We start from the raw sequence: 8,596 nt of genomic DNA, 5'->3' as shown, positions 1-8,596 counted from the left end.
ATACTTCTGATGAGGAGCCACAATGAAAGTTTCAATTATGCCAAGAAACTTAAAACTAAATGAATCAAAAGGTTGTAAAAGCATATGGAAATTAAAAATGCTTAAATCCTTTTCAGATAAATCAAAGAGTACTTTCATCTAATTCCTCTGTTTTTTTTCCCACCCCCGAGGAAGACTGACCTGGTCTTTGATTAAAAGAACACTTTGATTGAAGTGCCTTTTAAAAGAATATTTTTAGTATTTTGCTTTCTGTTATTTGCAATATTATTAAAAGTTTAAAAATACTGTTCCTCATTAACATGAAAAAAAGATTGAATTTTTTTTTTTTAAAGTAGAGACAGGGTCTTGCTATGTTGCCCAGGCTGGTCTCAAACTTCTGGGCTCAAGTGATCCTCCCACTTCAGCCTCCTGGGTACCTGGGACTATAGGTGTGAGCTACTGTGCCTGGCTATTTCATTCCTTTTTTTTTTTTTTTTTTTTTTGCAACAGAGTCTTGCTCTGTTGCCCAAGCTGGAGTGCAGTGGCACAATCTTGGCTTACTGCAGCCTCTGCCTCCTAAGTTCAAGCAATTCTCCCACCTCAGCCTCCTGAGTAACTATAGTCATATACCACCACACCTGGCTAATTTTTGCATTTTTAGTGGAGATGAGGTTTCGCCATGTTGGCCAGGCTGGTCTCGAACTTCTGACCTCAGGTGATCCACTCACCTCAGCCTCCCAAAGTGCTGGGATTACAGGTGTGAGCCACCGCGCCTGGCCCTATTTCATTATTTTGTATGAATGAATAGTATTCCATTATGTATTTATTCGTGATGGTTTTTGTTTTTGAGAGTCTTGCTCTGTCGCCCAGGCTGGAGTATAGTGGCACGATCTCGGCTCACTGCAACCTCCGCCTCCCGGATTCAAGCCATTCTTCTGCCTCAGCCTCCCCAGTAGCTGGGATTACAGATGCCTGCCACCATGCCCAGCTAATTTTTTTTTTTTTAGCATTTTTAGTAGAGACATGGTTTCACCATGTTGGCCAGGCTGGTCTCAAACTCCTGACCTCAGGTGATCCACCCACCTCGGCCTCCCAAAGTGCTGGTGTTACAGAGGTGAGCCACTGCACCCGGCCCATGATGGATATATTTAGATTGGACATTCCGTATCTTAGCTATTGTGAATAGTGCTGGAATAAACATGTGGGTGCAAGTATCTCTGTAACGTACTGATTTCCTTTCCTTTGATTAAATACCTGGTAGTGGGCTTGCTGGGTCATATGGTAGCTCTATTTCTGTTTTTTTGAGAAATCTCCGTAATTTTTTTCCAAAATGGCTATACTAATTTACATTCCCACCAACAGTGTATAGGTATTTTCATTTCTCAGTGTCCTTACCAGCATCTGTTATTTTTTGTCTTTTTGATAATAGTCATTCTAACTAGGGTAAGATAATGTCTCATTATGATTTTGATTTGAATTTCTCTGATGATCAGTGGTGTTGAGCCTTTTTTCATATACCTGTTTGCCATTTATACATCCTCCTTGGAGCAATATCTATTCAGATCCTTTGCCTACTTTTTAATGGAATTATTTATGGGGTTTATTTGTTTGTTTTTACTGTTGAGTTGTTTGGGTTCCTTGCATATTCTGGATATTAATAGTTTTGAAACTGTTTTCCCCTATTCAACAGTTTATCTGCTCACCCTGTTGATTGTTTCCTTTGCTATGCATAAGGTTTCTAGTTTAATATAGTCCCGTTTGTCTATTTTTGTTTTTGTTGTTTGTGCTTTTGGGATCTTAGCCATAAAATCTTTGCCTAGAACAATGTCCTGCAGCGGGAAGCAAACATTTAAGGGCCTCAGCAAACTGAAAGCTGGCTCTATGAAAAGAGATAGTGAAAGAAATCCTGGTAACATCGTTTTAGGGAAAAGAAGCAAAGGCACAAATAAATAATATAAGAATTAAAAATGAACAACAAATACCTGTATAGTAGAGATGAAAAATCTTTTTTGAGATGGAGTCTCACTTTTGTTGCCCAGGCTGGAGTGCAGTGGTGTGATCTTGGCTCACTGCAACCTCTGCCTCCCGGGTTCAAGCGATTCTCCTGCCTCAGCCTCCCGAGTAGCTGGGATCACAGGCACCCGTCACCATGCCTGGCTAATTTTTGTAGTTTCAGTAGAGATGGGGTTTCACCATGTTAGCCAGACTGGTCTTGAACTCCTGACCTCAGGTGATCTGCTCACCTTGGGCTCCCAAAATATTGGGATTACTGGCATGAGCCACTAGGCCCAGTTGAGATGAAAAATCTTAAGTGAGTAACTATAACCTTATGCCAGTAAATTTGAAAGCTTACATGAAAAAGGGTAATTACTTAGAAAAGTATAAATCAACAGGATTAACTCAAGAAGAGGTTGGAAACCTGGCTAATACCATATGGATAACAAATTGAACTGAGCTGAGTTCAGTGGCTCACGCCTATAATCCCAGCACTTTGGGAGGCTGAGACCAGTTTGGTCAACATAGCAAGACCCATCTGCATAAAAAAAAAATTATTCAGGCATGGTGGTGTGAATCTGTAGTCCCAATACGCAGGAGGCTGAGGTGAGAGTATCACTTGAGTGCAGGAGGTCAAGGCTGCAGTGAGCCACAATCACGTGACTGCACTCCATCCTGGGTGAAAGAGTGAGATCCTGTCTTAAAAAAAAAAAAAAAAAAAGAATCAAGCTTGTTGCTGTGGCTCACATCTCTAATCTCAGCTACTTGGGAAACTGAGGTGAGAGGATTGATTGTGCCTAGGAGTTTGAGACCAGCTTGAGCAACATAAGCAAGACCGCATCTCAAAACAAAACAAAACAAAACAAAACAAAACAAAACAACAAAAAAAGACAAACAAACAAAAAGCATCAGTAATTTAAAAAGTTTACTCACAAAAATGTTTCAGGTCAGTTTTAGCACATCTTCTAAGGTACAGATAACCTTGCTATTCCTGAGAAATTGAGAGGACTCCTTAACTAATTTTATGAAGCTACTACGTGCTGGTTATTTACTTATCAGAACATTAAAGTGGTTGAAAAATACTGAAAAGTAGGTGTTTCAAAACTCACATTATTTCACATTATTTCAGGTTTAAATATTTTGTGTATACACAGACCAGAGTTTAGTATAACTTTACTTTTTGGGGTTTCTGTTTTGTTTGTTTGTTTGTTTGTTTTTGTTTTTTTGAAATGGAGTCTCACTCTATTGCCCAGGCTGGAGTGCAGTGGTGTGGTCTCGGCTCACTGCAACCTCTGCTTCCTGCGTTCAAGCAATTCTCTTACCTCAGTCTCCTGAGTAGCTGGGATTACAGGCGCCCGCCACCACGCCCGGCTAATTTTTGTATTTTCAGTAGAGACGGGGTTTCGCTACGTTGACCAGGCTGGTCTTGAACTCCTGATCTCAGGTGATCCAACCACCTCGGTCTCCCAAAGTGCTGGGATTACAGGCATGAGCCACTGCCCCAGTCCTGTGTTTTTGTTTTCTTGAGATGGGGTCTTGCTCTTTGCCCAGACTGGAGTGCAGTGGCATGATCATGGCTCACTGCAGCCTCAACCTCCTGGGCTCAAGCTATCCTTCCACTTTGGCTTCCTGAGTAGCTGGGACTAAAGGTGTGTACCACCAGCTAATTTTTTTCTATTTTTTTTGTAGAGACATGGTCTCATTATGCTGCCCAGGGTGACTTCAATCTCCTGGGCTCAAGCGATCCTCCTGCTTCAGCCTCCCAAAGTGCTTGGATTACAGGTGTGAGCTACCATGCCTGGCCTACTTTTCTGGTTTTAATTGAAACAAATTCATTAGTATTTTAAAAATATTTTAATATTTAAAATACTCATGATTTACTTATGAAAAAAATTAACCACTAAAAATACATGAAAACATGTATATTTTCCCCTTTATCTTAGATTTCAACATGGCTCATGATGGCATTGCTAAAGCCTAACTCTATAGTTTAAATAACTGGGCTATAGCTTTGGCTGAGATGAATACTTTTACATATTCAGCCTATTTTCCACCTTTTCTCTTCTCTGACTCTCTTCAGAGTCAGTAACATTTCAGAATATATTACACAGGTAACTTAGTTTGCTATCTTGTGTCAGTATCACTAACAACTTACATTAAAACTTAGTCTCAACCCTAATGTTCATCAGCTGATGAATGGATAAGCAGAATTTGGTATGTTTGTACAATGGAATATTCATTCAGCAATAAAAAGGAATGAAGTCCTGATACATGCTGTAACATGGACAAACCTTGAAAACAACCTAAGTGAAGAAAGTCAGCCCCAGAAGACCACATATTGTGTAATTCCATATATATGGGATATCCAGAATACGTAAATCTAGAGAGACAGAAAGTACATTAGTGGTTGTCTGGGACTGATGGTTGCAGAGACTAGGGGAGAAATGGGGAGTGATTTCTAATGGGTATAAGATTTCTTTTTGTAGTGATGAAAATGTTCTAAAGCTGTTCATGGTGATAGTTGCTATCAGTATGGACTCATTTTTTTTTGCTGTTTTTTTGAGTCAGGGTCTCACTCTGTCACCCAGGCTGGAGCACAGTGGCTCAGTCATAGCTCACTGTAGCCTTGAACTCCCGGACTCAAGTGATCCTCCTGCCTCAGCCTCCCAAAGTGTTAGGATTACATGCATGAGCCACCACATTTGACTGGATTATTTTTTATTCAATATATTATAATCTGTTACATTACATATAACATATATAGTCATCATTCATTTTAATTTCAAATATTCCCTAATTTGACCAGGGAAGCCCCGTCAAGCTGGTTTAGATGTCCTCTTGGCATGGTGTCATCAATTTATAAGCACTGCTTTACTTTAGGTACAAGAAAATGTTCCAGAATCTCTTCATATTTTCTTTGCCCTGGCCCTGAAATCAGCCATTTTTCCAAGGAGTGTTGTTCCTTTGAGTGGGGAATAGTTTTTAGACACCAAGATCTGGGCATTAACTGTGTTCATTGCTACTGGGATGAGTTGTCAATATAAATATATATAGTATGAATATATGATGTTAGAGGTATCAGTCTAAATTAACACACACACTATGCATATACATACATACATAATTATACCTCTAATTCCAATTCTGTACCACACTACAGGGTTCTTTTTCCCCTTCTGGGGTTCTACTCTACATGTAGGCCAGCTAAGGCCCTTCTAAGGAAGTGATATTTGAGATGAAATCTGAAGAATATTTAAGAGTCAGCCATGCCCAAATTTGGAAATAGACCCTTACAGTCAGAAGGAAGAAATACAAAAACTTAAGACAGAATTAAGTGTGGTATGTTCAAGAAACGTAACAGCTGGCTGGGTGTGGTGGCTCATGCCTGTAATCCCAGCACTTTGAGAGGCCGAGGTGGGAGGATCACCTGAGGTCAGGAGTTTGAGACCAGTCTGATCAACATGGAGAAACCCCCGTCTCACTAAAAATGCAAAATTAGCCAGGTGTAGTGACACATGCCTGTAATCCTAGGTACTGGGGAGGCTGAGGCAGGAGAATCGCTTGAACCCGGGAGGCGGAGGTTGTGGTGACCTGAGATTGTGCCATTGGACTCCAGCCTGGGCAATAAGAGCAAAATTCTGTCTTAAAAACAAACAAACAAACAAAAAACCGTTAACAGCCAGTGAGGCTGGAATGTATTGAGTTACTGGGGAGAAGGGTTTGAAATGAAATTAGTGAGGCAGGAAAGACTTGCTGCATACAAAACTGTACAGGACATAATGAAGAATTTGAAATTTATTTACTTATTTATTTCGACAGATAGGGTCTTGCTCTGTCTCCCAGGCTAGAGTGCAGGGGCACAATCATAGCTTACTGCAGCCTTGACCCCTTAGGTTCAAGGGATCGCCTGCCTCAGCCTCCTGAGTAGCTGGGATTATAGGAGCAGGCAACCATACCCGACTAATTTTTTTATGTTTTGTATGGATGGTGTTTCACTATGTGGCTCAGGATGATCTTGAACTCCTGGCCTCAAGCAATCCCCCCACTTCAGCCTCCCAAAATTTTGGGATTGCAGGCGTGTTTAGTACAATAGGGAGGCATTGGAAGGTTTTGAGGAGATTGTGGTGACCTGATTTATGTTTCAAAAGATTAATTTGGCCATTGAATAGGGAATGAATTGTTGAAGAAAAAGCAGGGAGATACTTATAAGACTTACAGTAATCTAGGCAAGATAAAATAATGACTTGAATTAGGGTAACAGAGATGAGATAGAAGAGAACAAATCTGGGATATATTTTGGAGGTAGAGATGGTTGGACTAACTGAATTCTCAAATGAATTCTGAAAATTCAAATGAATTTTGAATTCGTATATCTACTATGTGCTATGAATTGTGCTAAATTCTGGGGATAGAAACATTAAAAAGATGCAAGCCTTACTTTTAAGGAGCTCATAAAACAGTAGAGGGGATAGATATGCAAATAATTACAATACTGTATGATGAACACAGAATTAAGTATAAGGTAAAATGCAGGTCCAAAAGAGGAAGGAATTTACTGCCTGAATGCAGGGAGAGTTACAGAAATCTTCACAAAGGAACAGAGAGCTGTCTTTTACAGGATAAAAAGGCAGAAAGTAAAATAGGTATAGGTGCATGAAACAGCTTGGTGAATTCCAAAAACCCTTAGGATGAATGAAACCTAGAATTTAAGAATGAGTTTAGTCTTAGGTGGAAGCAATTGAGGAGGTTTAAGTGAGAAATGGTAATATTAGATTTGCATTTATAAAATATCACTCTGACCTTATAAGGAAAACGATAGATTTGAGGAACACAAAACCAGAGGTAGGAGGAACTTCCACTTCCAGCCACCATGTAATAACAGGGACTATTCTACTTAATTAGAAACCCAGACAAAATTATGAAGCAATGTTTCTGGACATTGGGTAACAGACATTGCAGGACTATCAACCCTAAGATACGGGAAATAAATGAAGTGAACCCTTGCGTTCCCGACTTAACTGACTGGAGGAAGTTTCCACACTGCAGATAAGGAAAGAGGAATTTAAAGAGTCTGGTAGTCTTGTTGAGTGGAGGAGACAATCACTGGAGTTTGGGGAGGCTAAGGTAGCCAGTACTGGTGAGGCAGAGTGTCAAAGAGGAGGGAACTGCAAGAAGAAAGAGCTTTGGAGAGCTGCAGAGGATTCTCCCTGAATCTTTGGCTGAGGACTGATCTGTGCACATGTATGAGGAAATTATCTGAAGCTAAATATTGAAAAGCAGCAGGCCAAACAATTCCCATAGCTTACCCAGGGCTGGGAATATTTTGTGTGCAAAGCCGGAGTGGGAAGACAAAATAATATATAGGGGATCAGATAGAGTCTTCAGAAGGGGAACACCTTAGTAGTGGAGCTAAATTTTGCTTAGATTCAAGGCTGATCTGGACCCAATCTAATAATTTTTTTTTTCTCTGTTGCCCAGGCTGGAGTGCAGTGGCGGTATCTTGGCTCACTGCAACCTCCTCCTCTGGGGTTCAAGCGATTCTCCTGCCTCAACCTCCCGAGTGGCTGGGATTACAGGTGTATGCTACCACACCTGACTAATTTTTGCATATTTAGTAGAGAAGGGGTTTTACCATGTTGGTCAGGCTGCTCTTGAGCTCCTGACCTCAAGTGATTCTTCCACCTTGGCCTCCCAAAGTGCTGGGATTACATGTGTGAGCTACCGCACCCAGCCCCGATCTAATAAATCTTAAAAGTAAGACTCAAAAGGATCACACTGATTCTATGTCCTTTACATGTGTGACAAAGTCCAACATTATTTAAATAATTTTAAAAAATCCACCAATGATGAATTTTTGTTGTTGTTGTTATAAGCAAATACACTCAACAATGTAAAAACCACATTGTCGGCCAGGCGCAGTGGCTCATGCCTGTAATCCAGCACTTTGGGAGGCTGAGGCATGTGGACCGCTTGAGGCCAGGAATTCAAGACCAGCCTGGCCAACATAGCAAAACCCCGTCTCTACTAAAAATACAAACATGAGCTGGGGGTGGTGGCCCACACCTGTAATCCCAGCTACTTGGGTAGCTGAGGCACAAGAACTACTTCAACCTGGGAGGCAGAGGTTGTAGTGAGCCAGGATGGCACCACTGTATTCCAGCCTGGGTGATAGAGTGAGACCCTGTCTCAAGAAAACAAAAAACCAAAATATTCCACAATGTCTAGTATCAAATAAGAAATTACCAGGCAAATGGAGAAGCAGAAAAATATGACCTTTAACCAGGAAAAAAATCAATCAAAAGAAACACAGAAATAACAGAGACGATGGTATTCGCAGACACAGATTTTAGAACAACTATCGCAAATACACTTCATAAGTCGGAGTAAGGTTGCGCTCAGAAATAAGCATATTTATATAAATGTATATCTATCTATCTATCTATCTATCTATCTATCTATCTATCTATCTATCTACCAATCAATTATCTATCTATCTTAAAATGTAGGCCACAGGAACTGGCATTTTACTTGGTATAGGAATTTAATGAGAACCAAATCACAAAAATACCAGATCTCCTTTTGAGGCCATGGATAATCAGGCTGTTTAGACAATCACCACTTC

The sequence above is a fragment of the Rhinopithecus roxellana genome, chromosome 12, assembly GCF_007565055.1.
Source record: "Rhinopithecus roxellana isolate Shanxi Qingling chromosome 12, ASM756505v1, whole genome shotgun sequence".
Taxonomy (NCBI): Eukaryota; Metazoa; Chordata; class Mammalia; order Primates; family Cercopithecidae; genus Rhinopithecus; species Rhinopithecus roxellana.
Note: the sequence above shows the minus strand (reverse complement) of the source record.